Source organism: Oncorhynchus kisutch, linkage group LG17 (genome assembly GCF_002021735.2).
Source record: "Oncorhynchus kisutch isolate 150728-3 linkage group LG17, Okis_V2, whole genome shotgun sequence".
Classification (NCBI taxonomy): Eukaryota; Metazoa; Chordata; class Actinopteri; order Salmoniformes; family Salmonidae; genus Oncorhynchus; species Oncorhynchus kisutch.
This window is the reverse complement of record NC_034190.2, coordinates 71374433-71394222: the sequence shown is the minus strand read 5'-3', so window position 1 is coordinate 71394222 and position 19790 is coordinate 71374433.

Here is a 19790-nt window from a genome sequence, read left to right as displayed (position 1 = left end):
GAATCCGTTGTGCCGTGGAACAGTACAAGAATAGCTAGCTGGCACGAGATGCTACAGCTAACAAGGGAACAGCAGCTATTTTGTTTTCTTGTGTCACACTTAATTTCCTCCGCCTTGCGCAACGGAAGTCCTTCCGTTTGATTTCAGTGTGTGCTATCAGTGGCTTCTGGTGGTGAAGAATTGGCAGTACATTTATTTTAAAAATATATTATTTGGGAGGACAACCAAACGTTGATCACATTTAACAAGTGGTTACTTGTGATATCCAGCAAATCGCAATTGATCGGATATCGATGTCTCATTCAATTGAACTAATAAGTCAAATTGCCATATTCACCTTTTCAGGTGGATCTTTTAAATAATATCCAAATTGATTGGTTTTCTACAATAAGACAATTTAAACTTTTTCCACATTAACCTAGATGAAGGAACACTCTCAGGTTAATTAAAGTTTAATTCCCAAATAGCCTATACAGGTTTGATTTATTATTAAAATCAATCAGTAACCCCCTGTACTGACAGAAGTGGGAATCCCATGTGGCTTTGGCTTTAGGGATATGTGAACCTAGTGGTGAATGTATCCTTAGGTTTGAACTACTGTTTACACTTATGATAATCCAGTCAATCTCAATTGATTGGATATCATCGTCTCAGTCAATTTAATAAGTTAAATTGTCGAACATACCTTAAGGTTCTTCCAATTAAATGAGACATTTTAAACTTTCCAATAGTAACCTAAATGAACCAACTTCCCAGATTAATTAAAGTGTAATTCCCAGATAGCCTATCCAGGTATGAGTAATCGTTATCATTGATTAATTAATTCATTCAATTTGCTTTTGCAAATTCATTCACATCCAACTCCCACGTTACGGGTACAGTACTGATGGTTTTAACATCTATAAATAGAGTAAAATCATCTTTGCAGCGTCCAACGTATTCCAAAATGAAACTTAGGATAATTAGGGGGAAAAAAAATTCCTTTCAAATGTTCTAACAATATGCAAGCTTTCGGAGGGAGTAGTCCCCACTTGCCCGCTAATTAGTGAACCTCCACCCATAAATGGATTGCTCTCTGACCTCAGCAGCGATACCAACCCTAATTATACCATTAGTAGAAATGAGCAGAAATTGCAAACAACGTTCTCCAAAATCAACCTTCGGGCACTTACCTTGTAAAGGTTCTCTCCAGTCTAGTCCTGATGTCTTGCCATCCGAGCTTGGTATCGGTCCAATACCGCAGTGCACAGCTGAAGCACAAGCAGGTAACGGTAGACATAAAGGGACAGGTGGAGAGAACTGGGAAACCGAAGACAAATGCAGAAAAGGGAAAATTGAACAATTGAACAAAACTGAACAATTTAACGTAATTGCAAAAACTTATGACGATGAACGAGCACAAACTCCTCAACAAAATCGTCTTCAACAGGAACAAAATCGTATTCTACAGGAACAACTTGATTTAGCCAAAACTAAATACAATGCGGTCAACACCAAACTAGATAAATTTGACTAGTTATCTACAAACTGGAGCGCTCAACTTGATAACATGCATGCAGTCGTAAATACTGATTAGATTCCTTTATCCGAACGAGCAATTGTTAAAGTGCATATGTATTCATATTTATGCGAGAATAGCTTCCCATGTCCGATAGAAACCCATGTCCCTTTGTCTTCCTCCGTCCTCCCCCTTTTCCTCTCTGAATCTATCATGTTATAACCAAACTGTTTTTGTTTAGTCCACTAGGGATGGTATTTACTGTATAATGTTATTATGTATTGTATATTCTGTAATTGTTTAATTAGTTAGTAAATAAATCATTCAGCCAATTTTTTGTATGAATGATTCATAATTTAATGCTGGGTTCGTGCAGATAACCCAAAATTGTATTAAAATATCTGAAGAGTTATATTCTGAAAATTATGACTCTGTAAACCAACATTTTCCATGGTGCCCCAACTACCTAGTTAATTCAATTGTAACTAGGCCACTCAGGAACATTCAATGTTGTCTTGGTAAGCATCTCCATCACAGGAGGCTGCTGAGGGGAGAACGGCTCATAATAATGTCTGGAACAGAGCATATGGAATGGTATCAAACACCTCCATGTGTTTGATTTATTTAATACCATTCCACCTAATCCACTCCAGTCATTACCACGAGCCCATTCTCCCCCATTATGGTGCCACCAACCTCCTGTGAACTCCAGTGTATATTTGGCCTTATGTTTTAGGTTATTGTCCTGCTGAAAGGTAAATTTGTCTCTCAGTGTCTGTTGGAAAGCAGACTGAAGCAGGCTTTCCTCTAGGACTTTGCCTGTGCTTAAATCTATTCCGTTTATTTTTATCCTGAAAAAACGCCCTAGTCCTTGCCGATGACAAGCATACCCATAACATGATACAGTGGAACATATGAAGAGTGCTACTCAATGATGTGTTGTATTTGCCCCAAACATAACATTTTGTATTCAGGACATAAATGTAATTTCTTTGCCACATTGTTTGCAGTTTTACTTTAGTGCCTTATTGCACAGTTTTATTCTGTACAGGCTTCTTCTTTTCACTCTGTCATTTAGGTTAGTATTGTGGAGTAACTACAATGTTGTTGATCCATCCTCAGTTTTCTCCTATCACAGCCATTAAACTGTTTTAAAGTCGCCATTGGCCTCATAGTGAAATCCCAAGCAGTTTCCTTCCTGTCCGGCAACTGAGTCAGGAAGGACACCTGTATCTTTGTAGTGACTGGATATCTTGATACACCATCCAAAGTGTAATTAATACATTTACCATGCTCAAAGGCATATTCAATGTCTGCTTTTCATTTAATACCTACCAATAGGTGCCCTTCTTTCGAGGCATTGGAAAACCTCCCTGGTCTATGCGGTTAAATCTGTGTTTGAAATTCACTGCTCAACTAAGGGACCAGATAATTGTATGCATGTGGTACAGAGATGAGGTAGTCATTCAAAAAAAGTGAGTCCATGCAACTTACTATGTGAATTGTTAGGCACATGTTTACTCCTGAACTTATTTAGCAGTGGTGGAAAAAGTACCCAATTGTCATACTTGAGTAAAAGTAAATATACCTTAATTGAAAACGACTCAAGAAAAAGTAAAAGTCACCCAGTAAAATTCTACTTGAGTAAAAGTCTAAAATTTGGTTTAAAATATACTTAAGTATCAAAAGTAAAAGTAAAAGTATAAATAATTTTAAATTCCTTATATTAAGCTAATCAGACGGCACCATTTTCTTCTTTTTTAAATTTACAGATAGCCAAAGGCACACTCCAACATTCCAACATAATTTACAAACGAAGCATGTGTGTTTAGGGAGTCCGCCAGATCGATCAGATGCAGTGGAGTTGACCAGGGATGTTCTCCTGATGAGTGTGTGAATTGAACAACTTTCCTGTCCTGCTAAGCAAGGAAAATGCATGGAGTAAAAATGACATTATTTTCTTTATGAATGTAGGGAAGTAAAAGTAAAAGTAGTCAAAAATATAAATAGTAAAGTACAGATACCCCAAAAAACTACTGAAGTAGTACTTTAAAGTAATTTTACTTAAGTACTTTACACCACTGCCCATATGCCATGTCTTGAAATATTCAGACAGACAAATTAAAAGTAAGTTTACATTGTAATACTTCTGACAGCCAACTTTCTAGCTCCGCCCATAACTTTTGGACTTTATAGTATTCCCAGAAAGCATGGATTATTGAGTCATTGTTAGTTTTACACTTTAGATATGACTCTGACGCTGTGAGATGCATTAAAATGCATTAAAAAGGAACAGTGGGTACATATTGAAGATGCACATGCTCACCCCCAGAATCTTTTTGTGCGTCTATTTTCTAAGTATAAATGCCATACAACACTCCTTCCGTGGCCTCCAACTGCTCTTAAACGCTAGTAAAACCAAATGCATGCTTTTCAACCGTTCGCTGCCTGCACCCGCATGCCCGACTAGCATCGTCACCCTGGATGGTTCCAACTCTAGATTTGATTTTAGATTGGAGATGTTTGATATGAGTCTGGAAGGAGAGTTTACAGTCTAGCCAGACACCTAGGTACTTATAGATGTCCACATATTCTAGGTCGGAACCATCCAGGGTGATGATGCCAGTCGGGCATGCGGGTGCAGGCAGCGAACGGTTGAAAAGCATTCATTTGGTTTTACTAGCGTTTAAGAGCAGTTGGAGGCCACGGAAGGAGTGTTGTATGGCATTTATACTTAGAAAATAGACGCACAAAAAGATTCTGGGGGTGAGCATGTGCATCTTCAATATGTACCCACTGTTCCTTTTTAATGCATTTAACTATATGTCCCAAGAAAAAGCCTTGGGTAGCGAGTTGATACAATTAAAATCACCCACAGACTTAGGAAGATGTAAAATTTCCTTTTTAGTCTATGAATGTTATTTTCCCATAAAAAGTCTGTTATGATCGAGTATAGTTTTTTAAAGAATGTCTTCGGTAATGTAATTGGCATTACTGAAAATAAATACAAAAACTTTGGAAGCCATGCCATTCTGAAGAGGTTTATTCTATGTTTATAATTGTGATATCATGGATGGTCAATCCTTGCATCCATAGCTCTGTCTATGCATTTTTGAGTGGTTACATTTCTCCAGTCCCATCCCTCAGCTTTTTACCAAAACAATGCTGGGGTGACGCTTTGTTATTGTTTGAACTGGAGATTGCCATATCCTGTTGAATCATCTGGTTACCCCTGTGCTAGAGCAAACACTAAAAACTGCTAAATGTTCTATTGGTAATTTTGCCAATGGGTAGAACTCAGCATCCCAGTCAAGCCATTGGTTGGATATCTCCAAAGTTGCAGTATTAGGCTTCAGCGGTAAGTGACTAGCCATCAGTGTTTATATGAAACAGTAAACAGTCTATATTACAGATTATTCTCTGACGCCCTTTTGACAGTGGACATCCTCTCTCTAAGTTCTCAGGTCCCACATGGTGCATGTCTAGCCTCACTGACTCACAATAAAATCACGCTTCCTGTTCCATCTGCTCTCACATAACAAACTCCAACAAATAGCAGTTCTGCATCACCCCAGGGCCCTCTAGGCTCATAGCTCTCCTACTGTCCTCCCCTCACTACCTCTTGCGTGTAGAATTGGATGAGGTAATCCAGGGTTGTTTGGGATCATACTGATTAATGTACTCTAATATCCCATCAGGTATTTTCCTTCCATACATATCTGTGCCTGTTTGATCTTGCCCGGCTTAATAAACCTATAGAAAAGTCCCCAAACTGCAAACCTCACCCATCTGGCACTCCAAACAGACTCAAACAAATGCTTGAAGTATTTGAGCAGATTTTTCAAGTGTTTAAACCCAGGTCTGCCAACTTGTTCTAAGACTGTCAGTGGAGCTGTAGATGAGACTGTAGATCTTACTGGACTCACAAGGATTGTTTCCCTTTGATATGCATCGTCTTAGTCTCTAAGTCATGGATTTTGGAGCTTACAGCATTTGTACTATTGCCTGACAAAGTCTCAGAAGCTTTAAAGCTTTTTTCTGGCTAGATCAAAGAACAATGTCATCCTAACCATTCAAATTTGCCTCTGACTTCCTTTGTTTTGTAGCAACAAGTTAGAATGTAAAGGTCATACTCTGTGTGTGATCCAAGCCAGAGCAAGAAGAACAAATACTATTTGTTACCTCACCAGGCTTTTATTCAATGGGACTTGAAGAGCGTTTAAAGTTTATTTCCTTTGGGTGCTGCCTGCATTGAATATTCAGAATGTTTGCCCTGTCTATTTAAGATTCTGTCTGAGTGAGCCAATTCACTGCACACCCTCCAGCCAGTGTCAAAACTGCTCACACTCCTCTATTCGTGATAGCTTTAGAGTTATTCCATTCTTTTCTCTCATTTCCTCACAGATGTTTGATGGATTTGTGATTAAGGTCGATTTTGAGTGCCAACATTAATGTTAAACAGTTTGTGATTTAGAGAATGGAGAAAGAGATTGATTGCTTATTTGAAAGAGATTGATTGATCACTTTTTCCTCACACGTGCAAGCTTCCATCCTAATACAGCCAAACAATTTCAGCACCATCTCAGGGTTGTCACAGTTGTGACAGAGCAACTTATATATTAGGAATAGTGGGAACTTTCTTTAACCACAACAGTGTCACTGCTGAAAATCATTCAGACATTTCACCAAAAATATTGTTGCCCTACTCAGCTGTTATTTAGGGACAGAAGAAGCCTGCTGAGCTCCTCAGTCCTCCAGGTAATACAGTGAAATCTGCAGATGCAGGACCTTAATTTGATTACTCTTTTGTTGCTGAGAATTTCCCTGCACCGCAGGATGAGCTTTGGGATTTACATAAATCCACTGAATACCCACACTCGGGCCGGGATTCATTCAAACCCACCATAGTAATGTTTGCGCAGTGTCTTTATTTACAATATTCATCCTGTGCCCACAGACATCTAATTCTGAAAAGTGAAAGCATGCCTGTGAGGGGGGTTGCACTGGTTGTAGTTGTAGGTTTCTATACAGTACCCAAGACCAGTCTGTGAGTTAATTTGACCACTGGAAAAAGAGCTACTGAGTAAATACTGCAATGTCAGTTTGATTGAATTGAGCCTTAACACAGGGTTAAATTTACAGTATTGCTCTTTTCAAGTAGCATACTTTTGGCCAGCTAATAGCTGAACCACTGATTAAGCAACATTACGGACTAAAACGTTAAAATCCTGTTCCTGCAGGATTATTTTACTGTGACAACATAGGTCAAATAAAGATCCTACATCTGTACTCTAAATGTCAAAGGTTTCACTACTAGTCTTTGTACCAATTAACGTTATTTTTATGATCATGACGTTGCCCCTGTCCACTGTCATCATGCGTCACACATGACTGCATCACACATACTCCTCAAATCTCAATCTACATAGATAGGAGACTGTTGAGGCGTGTTAAGAGGTATTGAAATGACAGCTATCCACATTCAAACATGACAAGCCTGTCATGACTTGTTAACACCATCATGTGGGTTTGTTTTGTGTCTCTCTCTCTCCTCGCTGTCTCTCATTGAAGATGCTGTTTTTACTCTATTTTCTCACCATCCATATGACTGTTGCCCATCACACTGTGAGATTCGAGTGACACATTCATATTCATAATCAAGTTGTAAATTAGCACCAACACTCCCAATTGCCACTGCACTCCATTTCAGACAGCTGACACAAAATCCAACTAACTTTACTCATTAATATAAAGTTTACATACCCTACATTATTCATCTCATATGTATATACTGTACTCTATATCATCTACTGCATCTTTATGTAATACATGTATCACTAGCCACTTTAAACTATGCCACTTTGTTTACATACCCTACATTACTCATCTCATATGTATATACTGTACTCGATACCATCTACTGCATCTTGCCTATGCAGTTCTGTACCATCACTCATTCATATATCTTTATGTACATATTCTTTATCCCTTTACACTTGTGTGTATAAGGTAGTAGTTCAGGAATTGTTAGGTTAGATTACTCGTTGGTTATTACTGCATTGTCGGAACTAGAAGCACAAGCATTTCGCTACACTCGCATTAACATCTGCTAACCATGTGTATGTGACAAATAAATTTGATTAGATTTTCTTTTGATCTACAGCATGTATTAACAAATGGATATACACATTTGTTAATATACTGCTAATCACATATTGAATTGAAGCATTCTGTCACGCCCTGATCTTTTTCACCTGTCCTTGTGCTTGTCTCCACCCCCCTCCAGGTGTCGCCCATCTTCCTTATTATCCCTTGTGTATTTATACCTGTGTTCTCTGTTTGTTGCCAGTTTGTCTTGTTCGTTCAAGATAACCAGCGGTTTACTGTCAGCTCCTATCGTTTCCCAGCCTCTCTTTTCTCGTCCTCCTGGTTTTTGACCTTTGCCTGTCCTGACCCTGTACCCACCCGCCTGACCTCTCTGCCTGCCTGCCTGCCGCCCTGTACCTTTGCTCCACCTCTGGATTACTGAACTCTGCCTGTCCCTGACCCTGAGTCCACCTGCCATCCTATACCTTTGCCTTACCCTGGATTTCTGACCCCTGCCTGCCTTGACCTGTCTTTGCCTGCCTCTGTTGCCACAATAAACATTGTTACTTCGACAGTCTGCATCTGGGTCTTACCTTGATTCCTGACACATTCAAGGCTGTAGGTAAGAACCAAGTTGCTCTATAACATGTGTGTCATGAATTTTCAGCAGGCCTTTGTTGTTGGTTGTGTGGAGTGTGTCACTGTGTGTGTCAGTAGGCTCCAATCAGATGTGCACCAAGAAGTACTGTTATCAGCAATATCTCTGGTTGAGAAGAAAGCAGCCCATCCTTTTGATGGCAGAATCCAGAAGCCCAAAGTTCGGTTGGGAACCATGATTAAAGTGCTCCAGTTTCTCCCTAATCCTCCGAGGGGTAACTTGATAAATCTACTCAGCTCCAAAAAGGACAGAGGTTGAGACGAGGCGAAAAATGAAAAGAATGGCCAAAGTACTTTAAAGCATAATGTCTCATTGTTGCTTATAGTCTCTGTGTACAAGCATTTCGCTACACCCACAATAACATCTGCTAAATATGTGTATGTGACCAATAACATTAGATTCGATTAGATATAAAATAAAGATATATGGGTACCATTAAGTTGTTCTTATACCTGTGTAGTACGATGGTATTACGATAGTAACAGCATATGGCACAGGTATGACGTTGAGACGCAGTCGGAATGTAAGATGCAGCCTGAAAATATAGAACTGGAGGATGAGGGATGTCAGTAGTCTGATTCATCAGCTCATCTGAATCACCTAAATAATTTCCTGATCTTCACCCTGTCTGAGAGTAGGCCCCACATTCTGAAATTGCATTTTTTTCTATCATTGCATTTCAGTTCTATCATTGGAATGTGAAACAAAACCAGGCAACGGTGTGCTTTAGGACCATGCGGGCGCATCCAATCGGTCAGGTAGGCTGTTTGGAGTGTTTATCCGACTGAAAAAATATATAATAAATTGTCCCCCCACTTTTAAAACCAAAGTTGCACCCGAGGACATGTGTATATATATCATCTGACAAATCTGTGTCCCTCCCTGCTCCACGAAAGGACACATAATTTCCCCTTTTCCTTGTCTTTTACAGGCCTTATAAATGTCACCATGTTTTAAGGTACATCCACGCTCTCCCAGGTGCACACTGCCAAAACTGACAGGGCTCTGTGTTTGAGCTATTCATCTCAATTTAGCCACGTTGCTACTGTAGCTCTCTCTCTCTCTCTCTCAATAAAACATCTCTCTTTCAATGAATGGGAAAGAATAAATGGGCCCCATTTAAGTGGTAATGGGTTTCAGTGCTGAATGGCTGTAAACATTTGAGACTGTCTTAGATAGGACTAGGATGACATCTATTAACCGGAGGACTCTTTTCAACCATACAGGAGCTATGACTTATGTTTCTACATTAGCTAATGGACCGCTTTGTCTCTGTTTGTTCCTTGGCAGGAGAGATGACTGGGTGGTATGTTTCTGTATTAATCTGAACAATATAGGATCATTTAATCAGTCAAGACATTATTCATTATCCTGTGTATCTAACCTCACTGGACACTTGTGAGTAGCAGATATTATCTGTTGTGGTGCTCAGTGGCATATATTGCAGTCATCAATTATGCTGCTTTAAAATGAATCACATTTTGATTCCAGGTCTTCACTACACTTTTTTTCTCCTCTTTCACATGTACTGCTTTCTAAAAATGTAAGACCATGGAAATATTGCATTACAACTGGCAGAATAATTATAATCCATTTCTCAACTGAGGCTCTACTCCTGTCCTGTGCCTAGCACTGTCCTGATACCAGCTGGGGTGAATTGTACACAAGCTCTGCCCCAGATTTGAAAAGAGCCTGCTGGCACTTTTAGCCTAGCACAAAAGGAATGAAATGTAGAAAAAGTACACTGCAGCACAAAGCTAGAGAAGAACTGAGGCAGAATAAAGAGTGCATTAGAGTGGTTGTATGGCCTTTTGGTTGTGTGGAGACCGGAGACTGGAGAGAGACTGCTGCCCTCAGAGGTCTCAGTCATGGAACTCAGCTTAAAGACTATCAGGGTCATGTGGTTGTGAGGGTCAGCACCTCAACTGTGAGTAGAATGGTGGGGCAAAATATAGTATTTTCAAGTAATACACTCCCTATCTCTCTAGCCAATTGAAGATGGCATGTTTTTTCTCTTAATACTTTTCAGAATTTTTTTCTCTCTTTTTTTTCTCTCTTTTTTCTCTCTCTTTTTTTCCCTCTCTCTCTTTTCTCTGTCTCTCTCTTTTCTCTCTCTCTTTCTCTTTCTCTCTCTCCCCCTCTCTCTCTCTCTCCCTCTCTACAACAGTATAAACCCCACAGTCTTCTAGAAATGAACAACACACACATTTTATGTTTATTTGTCTTACCTTAGGTACCCAGTCTCCAACAACAACATATTTTTCAGGTCAGGGTACATTCATTGACATGACAGTGACACCCCAGAAGTTGTTGTTGTGTATAAATGAAGAGAAAGTGAAGAGGAAGGCCTGAAGTCATAATGTAGTGTTGTGTCTGTATGCCCCCTTGTGGTTAAAGTGCTTGGGTGCGGAATGGGCTGCTAGGGAAATATTCAACAAGACTAAATACAGCAAAATCACAACTATGTATCTTCACGCAATATAATTAAAACAATATCCAATCTCAGGGTCCATTACCAGCAATCATTACCTGATTAATTATATTTAAACAAATGGGAATCCTTAAAGCTGGACTTATAAATTAATGATATATACCCCATTGATTCTTGAAGAATATAACATATAAATGCCTCATTTAACTTTGATTTATTCAGGGGATCACAAATGAGATCCAGGTCTCATTGACAATGGTGACCTGAGTACAAACATTGAACATTTTACAAGAAGAATAAAATAAACCACAAGTACAACACTACAATTTAAACAAATAAACCATTACAATCAATATAAACAACTGCAATCTTCAATTAATTCATTTAACACCTGTCCTAAACTGCCCTAGGGAATCAAGATGTAAGTCATTTTGCAGGTTATTCCAACAACGGAGGGCACTAAAACTAAAGTAGGATTTACCTAAATTGGTCGAGACCAAATAGACCAAGAGTTAACCAACACTGCGAGCGGGTTTAGTAGCTCATTCTTTTATACTTTAGCATTGAAGTTAGGTAAGTTGTAAGCCTGAGAAGTAGAGATTTGTAAATAAAAAGCGAGAAAGGAAATGATCTACGGGACTTCCAGGATGACCAGCCAACCTTTTGATACAGGAAGCAGTGGTGAGTATTAAAAATGTCACCTGTGATAAAGCGAACTGATCTATGTTAGACGGCATCCAAAAATGTAAGAGTAGTGGCAGCTGCAATCTGGTAAATGATGTCAACCCTCTGGGCACACACTGGTTGAATCAGTGTTGTTTCCACGTAATTTCAATGAAATTGTTTTTATTTGTATATATATATATATTTTTAACCCCTTTTCTCCCCAATTTCGTGGTATCCAATTGATAGTTAAAGTCTTGTCCCATCGCTGCAACTCCAGTACAGACTCGGGAGTGGTGAAGGTCGAGAGCCTCCGAAACACAAGCCAGTCAAGCCTCGCTGCTTCTTGACATAATGCCCGATTAACCCGGAAGCCAGCCGCACCACTGTGTCGGAGGAAACACCGTACACCTGGCAACCGTGTCAGCATGCACTGCGCCCGGCCCACCACAGGAGTAGCTAGTGCGCGTTGGGACAAGAACATCCCAGCCGGCCAAACCCTCCTCTAACCCGGACGACACTGGGCCAATTGTGTGCTGCCCAATGGGTCTCCCGGTAGCGGCCGGCTGCGACAGAGCCTGGCCACAAACCAGGATCTCTAGTGACACAGCTAGCACTGCAATGTGACCACTGTGTCACTCGGGAGGCCCAATGAAATGATGGAATAGACATTGAATTGACGTCTGTGCCCAGTGGGACCATAGTCAAGAACTGGCAGGAAAGTTGTCCAATCTGATTCCTGCTATTTAGGGGGAGGCAAGATCAATTTAAATAAAAGAAGCCCACATTAAATCTTAGCTTTTTAACATACGTACATTTTTTAAACCTTAGGTCTTTGTCAATCCAAATGCCCTGATATTTCTAGGTGGAAACTCGATCGATCGGAGAACCATCCAATGAATAAATATGTAGACCATATGAACATTTTTGCAAGAATTGAACAACAACATGTATTAGTCTTGCCCACATTAAGTACACATTTTAAACCAACCAGGGTTTCTGTAAAACAACAAGGTCAGATTGTAGCTCTAGCATAGCCTGGTCAACAGTTGGGTCAATGGCATACATCACAGTGTCGTCTGCATACAGATGAATATTACACCTTTTAACAGACCAAAATTATTTATAGAAGTAGTCAAGAGGACAGGTCCTAATACCGACCCCTGCGGTACACCTTTTGTAACATCCAGGAAACTAGACTTAACACCATCAGAAATCCCACATTGTATCCTGTCTGACAGATCACTCTCAAACCACTTGCTAGAAGCCTGATCCTGTCACACCCTGATCTGATTCACCTGTCTTTGTGATTGTCTCCACAAATAATGTTTTATGGTTTTCTACCAATTAAGTTCTGTTCAAACCCCTCCAGGTGTCACCCATCTTCCCCATTATTCCCTGTGTATTTATACCTGTGTTCTCTGTTTGTCTGTTGCCAGTTCGTTTTGTTCATCAAACCTACGAGTGGTTTTTCCCCTTGCTCCTGTCTTGTCTATAGTTCCTGTTTTCTAGTTTTCCTGGTTTTCACCTGACCTGACTCTGAGCCTGCCTGCCGTCCTGTACCTTTGCCTGCCCGTGTTTGATTTAATAAACTTTTGTTACTTCGATCATGTCTGCACCTGGGTCTTACCTTCAAACCTGATAGACCCAGGCCTAGTTCAGTCAACCTTTGAACGAGTATGTGATGGGCAATAGTCGTGGAAAAGTCTATAAATAAGGCAGCAAAATGATTTTTATGATCTAAGCAATTTAACACATAATCTAAAACAAGCGTAGCATCTGAAATGGTGCCATGACCACGTATAAAACCAGATTGGTGCATATTCACAATAGACTGAGAAGTTAAAAAAGCTGAGAGTTGGCCAGGGATTCTAAAACTGTGGAATGATTGTAAACAATGTAAATGTAAACAAACACTGTATTGTCTCAGATCATGGTTAAAACTATAATTTTGATAATAGTCTCAGCTCATGGTTAAAACTATAATTTTGATAATAGTCTCAGCTCATGGTTAAAACTATACATTTGATTATAGTCTCAGATCATGATTAACTATAATTTTGATAATAGTCTCAGATCATGGTTAAAATTATAATTTTGATAATATGGATGGTCAGTCCTTGCATCCATAGCTCTGTCTATAATTTTGAGGGTGGTTGCATTTCTCCAGGCCCATCTCTCAGCTTTTAACCAAAACACAGGCAGGGTGTTCACTTCGTTATTGTTTAAATTAAAGATTCTAGCTTTAAAAAAAATACAAATGTAATAATTGTGCTTGGTTCTTGCTTTTCCTGTGGGCTACTCCATCCTGGACCCAATGTACAGTATGTCACAAATCCCTCCCATTGGATGTAATGTAAAGATCCCACCGGGCAAAGACATCTTTTCAACATCTAGTTTTGATTTACAGTTGGTTGAATTGTCAACTAAAGTGAATTAGACATGAAATAAATAAAACAATTCAGCATGTCATTGGATTTAGGTTAAAAGTTTGTTTTCTGTGCCCGAATCAATACCTACTATACGCTACATTCAACGTACAAACACAACGTTTCCAAATTCCTTTGAAATGTACGTACTGTATATTTGGCAAACTGAAATGGTCAAATGTCAGGTGATACACTTGAAATTACCCTTTATACCCATTCTAAAGATGGCACAATGGTAACCACTCGTTATGTAACCACCAAAGTTAGAGCTTTAAAAAGGCCAAGAAACATAATCATATGACACAACACCTGGCCGACACACCCATCATCACACAGCAGTGGGCCCATCATCACACAGCAGTAGCCCCATCATCACACAACGGGGAAACGAGAGGCTCATGAACTAGGCCAACTATTCATTCTGTTGTGACACGCTGAGCGCTATCAGGTGTCGCTGGAGTCTGTACAGATTTCTCCAGGGTGGTAAAGCACTCTGCCGAAAGGACAGGCAGGCTGGGCCTTCCTTCATGGATTCATAGCTGTGTTGTTTAGTGTTTACACTTCTGCCACGCAGGGTTATAGAATCTAACAAAGCCTCAGAGTCATTACATTAGCAGAGATTGCAGAGCAGAGCAAGGCCTGACTGCATATTTTATTAGGGTTCTATGCCAGTCTTGAGGTAATTCATCAACCAAAGACCACGATCTACTACCATATTAAAGAGTGTCAGTAAGCAAGCAGAGTGACGTCCCTTTTTCAGGACCCTGTCTTTCAAAGATAATTAGTAAAAATCCAAATAACTTAACAGATCTTCATTGTAAAGGGTTTAAACACTGTTTCCCATGCTTGTTCAATTAACCATAAACAATTAATGAACATGCACCTGTGGAACGGTCGTTAAGACACCAACAGCTTACAGACGGTAGGCAATTAAGGTCACAGTTATGAAAACTTAGGACACTAAAGAGGCCTTTCTACTGACTCTGAAAAACACCAAAATAAAGATGCCCAGGGTCCCTGCTAATCTGCGTGAATGTGCCTTAGGCATGCTGCAAGGAGGCATGAAGACTGCAGATGTGGCCAGGGCAATAAATTGCAATGTCCGTACTGTGAGACGCCTAAGATAGCGCTACAGGGAGACAGGATGGACAACTGATCGTTCTCACAGTGGCAGACCACGTGTAACAGCACCTGCACAGGATCGGTACATCCGAACATCACACCTGCGGGACAGGTACAGGATGGCAACAACAACTGCCCAAGTTACACCAGGAACGCACAATCCCTCCATCAGTGCTCAGACTGTCCGCAATAGGCTGAGAGAGGCTGGACTGAGGGCTTGTAGGCCTGTTGTAAGGCAGGTCCTCACCGGCAACAAAGTCGCCTCTGGGCACAAATCCACCGTCGCTGGACCAGACAGGACTGGCAAAAAGTCCACTGACGAGTTGCGGTTTTGTCTCACCAGGGGGGATGGTCGGATTCACGTTTATCGTCGAAGGAATGAGCGTTACACCGAGGACTGTACTCTGGAGCGGGATCGATTTGGAGGTGGAGGGTCCGTCATGGTCTGGGGCAGTGTGTGACAGCATCGTCGGACTGAGCTTGTTGTCATTGCAGGCAATCTCAACACTGTGCGTTACAGGGAAGACTTCCTCCTCCGTCATGTGGTACTCTTCCTGCAGGCTCATCCTGACATAACCCTCCAGCATGATAATGCCACCAGCCATACTGCTCGTTCTGTGCGTGATTTCCTGGTGTAACGGATGTGAAACGGCTAGCTTAGTTAGCAGTGTGCGCTAAATAGCGTTTCAATCGGTGACGTCACTTGCTCTGAGACCTTGAAGTAGTAGTTCCCCTTGCTCTGCAAGGGCCGCGGCTTTTGTGGAGCGATGGGTAACGATGCTTCGAGGGTGACTGTTGATGTGTGCAGAGAGTCCCTGGTTCGCGGCCGGGTATGGGCGAGGGGACGGTTTAAAGTTATACTGTTACACTGGCAGACAGGAATGTCCCTGTTCTGCCATGGCCAGCGAAGAGCCCGGATCTCAATCCCATTGAGCACGTCTGGGACCTGTTGGGTCGGAGGGTGGGGGCTAGGGCCATTCCCCCCAGAAATGTCTGGGAACTTGCAGGTGCCTTGGTGGAAGAGTGGGGTAATATCTCACAGCAAGAACTGGTAAATCTGGTGCAATCCATGAGGAGGAGATGCACTGCAGCACTTAATGCAGCTGGTGGCCATACCAGATACTGATTGTTACTTTTGATTTTGACCCCCCTTTGTTCAGGGACACACTATTCCATTTCTGTTAGTCACATGTCTGTGGAACTTGTTCAGTTTATGTCTCAGTTGTTGAATTGTGTTATGTTCATACAAATATTTACACATGTTAAGTTTGCTGAAAATAAACGCAGTTGACAGTGAAAGGACGTACATTTTTTTGATGAGTATAGTAACAAGTGGTAGAAAATACACAAGAATGAAGCTATATGGAGTAGCAGTATCATATCACTGTGCATGGATATCTGGATCAAGCACAAATGAGGGTTACTATACAAATGTTTGAGACAAATTAGTGGTTGTGCTGTTCAGCAACTTCATTTTTAATCATATGGATCGCTTCATAAAGATGCCGCTGCATCACTTAAAAACTTAGGATTGATGCACATTACAACTGCTAATGAGCTGGGTAGCTATGTTTCACGGAATTTGATTTCTGTAATTAACTCACTCCCATGGTATTACGGTATGCAATACGGCTATGATATTTGTCAATATCTCTACTCCACAATATAAAAAAATTATGCCTGTCTAGAATTTGATTCCTCAATTACTGTAAATCTGGATGATAGACTTGTAATACATTTTTTTTTAAAGCTTTCCACCTTGAATTGGTAGTGATTTATTATATAAAACAAGGTGATGGGAGAACTTTCTCTGCAGCACTCCACCAATCAGGCCTTCATCAGACCAGAGAATCGTGTGTCTCATGGTCTGAGAGTCCTTTCGGTTCCTTCTGGCCACTCTAGCATAAAGGCCTGATTGGTGGAGTGCTGCAGAGACGGTTGTTCTTCTGGAAGGTTCTCCCATCTCCACAGAGGAACTCTGGAGCTCTGTCAGAGTGACCATCGGGTTCTTGGTCACCTCCCTGACCAAGGCCCTTCACCCCTGATTGCTCAGTTTGGCCAGGCGCCAGCTCTAGGAAGAGTCTTGGTGTTTCAGAACTTCTTCCATTTAAGGATGATGGAGGCCACTGTGTTCTTGGGGACCTTGAATGCTGAAAGAAATGTTTTGGTACCCTTCCCCAGAATTGCATCTCGACACAATCTTGTCTCGGAGCTCTACGGACAATTCCTTCGACCTCATGGCTTGGTTTTTGCTCTGACATGCACTGTCAACTGTGAGACCTTACATAGACAGGTGTGTGCCTTTCCAAATCATGTCCAATCAATTGAAATTTACCACAGGTGGACTCCAATCAAGTTGTAGAAACATCTCAAGGATGATCAATGGAAACAGGATGCACCTGAGCTCAATTTCGAGTCCCTTCGCAAAGGGTCTTAATACTTGTTATTACTATGGTACTATGGTATTTTTGTTTTTTTATGGGGTATTGTGTGTATGATGAGGCAAATGTCTTATTTAATAAATTGTAGACTACATCTGTAACGTAACAGAATGTGGAAAAATGGAAGGGGTCTGAATACTTTCCAAATGCACTGTACATGGTTAGGGATCAGTGTCTTGCTACTATCATCATTTGTTCCACCCTGTAAAGAAAGATACATATTTGTATTACTACCAAATAAATGCAGAGCCAACCATCGATATACAGTAGGCCTTATTCTATGTGTTGAAAACCTGATATTCACCAGTTCAATTATTCCTTTCGTTCCCCTCACTAGAACATAACTGTAGCTCAGCAAGGAGCATATCATTGGCATAGTTTAAAACAAACTAGTTTCACAAAGGTCGCTCAGCCATCCCAAAATCTGTCCTAGATTCCATTCTTTAAAAAATAAAATATATATCAACATTTGCAGACAGAAATGGGTTCATGTGTAAGCTCACTTCCTTCCCGAACAAAAGCTTCTGTGTTTAGGTGTCTGTACAGTATAGTATGTAAGTATGTCGATTAGCCTTTGGTCCCTGGGATGCTTGAGTCAGATTGCTGTGCCACAGAATCACAGCACAATGCCCCTCATTGTGAGCTTGGTGCCTGTATCGCTTTCATGCACTTGCTCTCAGCGTTGATAATTTTCAGCTGAGACAATCTGATACCTCTCCATGGTTTCCTGGTCCTGCTAATAAACTTGACTTACATACACAGACGTGCACACACAAACACACAGACACACACAGACAGACACACTTACGACTGCACACTCACCACGCTCACACACCACACACACACACACACACACTCTTATGGATGTCAAGTCGAGCTGCCTTATATCAATGAGTCTATTATATTGCTGTATACTGTATACTGTACTTTTGAGGCCACCGTAGCCAGATCATTTCCCATCAACACTAAGTTACAGAGTATAATGATATATACCTTACCTGCATCCTCAAATCAAATCAAATCAAATGTATTTGTCACATACACATGGTTAGCAGATGTTAATGCGAGTGTAGCGAAATGCTTGTGCTTCTAGTTCCGACAATGCAGTAATAACGAACAAGTAATCTAACTAACAATTCCAAAACAAACTACTGTCTTATACACAGTGTAAGGGGATAAAGAATATGTACATAAGGATATATGAATGAGTGATGGTACAGAGCAGCATAGGCAAGATACAGTAGATGATATCGAGTACAGTATATACATATGAGATGAGTATGTAAACCAAGTGGCATAGTTAAAGTGGCTAGTGATACATGTATTACATAAGGATGCAGTCGATGATATAGAGTACAGTATCTACGTATGCATATGAGATGAATAATGTAGGGTAAGTAACATTATATAAGGTAGCATTGTTTAAAGTGGCTAGTGATATATTTACATCATTTCCCATCAATTCCCATGATTAAAGTGGCTGGAGTAGAGTCAGTGGCATTGACAGTGTGTTGGCAGTAGCCACTCAATGTTAGTGGTGGCTGTTTAACAGTCTGATGGCCTTGAGATAGAAGCTGTTTTTCAGTCTCTCGGTCCCAGCTTTGATGCACCTGTACTGACCTCGCCTTCTGGATGACAGCGGGGTGAACAGGCAGTGGCTCGGGTGGTTGATGTCCTTGATGATCTTTATGGCCTTCCTGTAGCATCGGGTGGTGTAGGTGTCCTGGAGGGCAGGTAGTTTGCCCCCGGTGATGCGTTGTGCAGACCTCACTACCCTCTGGAGAGCCTTACGGTTGAGGGCGGTGCAGTTGCCATACCAGGCGGTGATACAGCCCGCCAGGATGCTCTCGATTGTGCATCTGTAGAAGTTTGTGAGTGCTTTTGGTGACAAGCCGAATTTCTTCAGCCTCCTGAGGTTGAAGAGGCGCTGCTGCGCCTTCTTCACGATGCTGTCTGTGTGAGTGGACCAATTCAGTTTGTCTGTGATGTGTATGCCGAGGAACTTAAAACTTGCTACCCTCTCCACTACTGTTCCATCGATGTGGATGGGGGGGTGTTCCCTCTTCTGTTTCCTGAAGTCCACAATCATCTCCTTAGTTTTGTTGACGTTGAGTGTGAGGTTATTTTCCTGACACCACACTCCGAGGGCCCTCACCTCCTCCCTGTAGGCCGTCTCGTCGTTGTTGGTAATCAAGCCTACCACTGTTGTGTCGTCCGCAAACTTGATGATTGAGTTGGAGGCGTGCGTGGCCACGCAGTCGTGGGTGAACAGGGAGTACAGGAGAGGGCTCAGAACGCACCCTTGTGGGGCCCCAGTGTTGAGGATCAGCGGGGAGGAGATGTTGTTGCCTACCCTCACCACCTGGGGGCGGCCCGTCAGGAAGTCCATTACCCAGTTGCACAGGGCGGGGTCGAGACCCAGGGTCTCGAGCTTGATGACGAGCTTGGAGGGTACTATGGT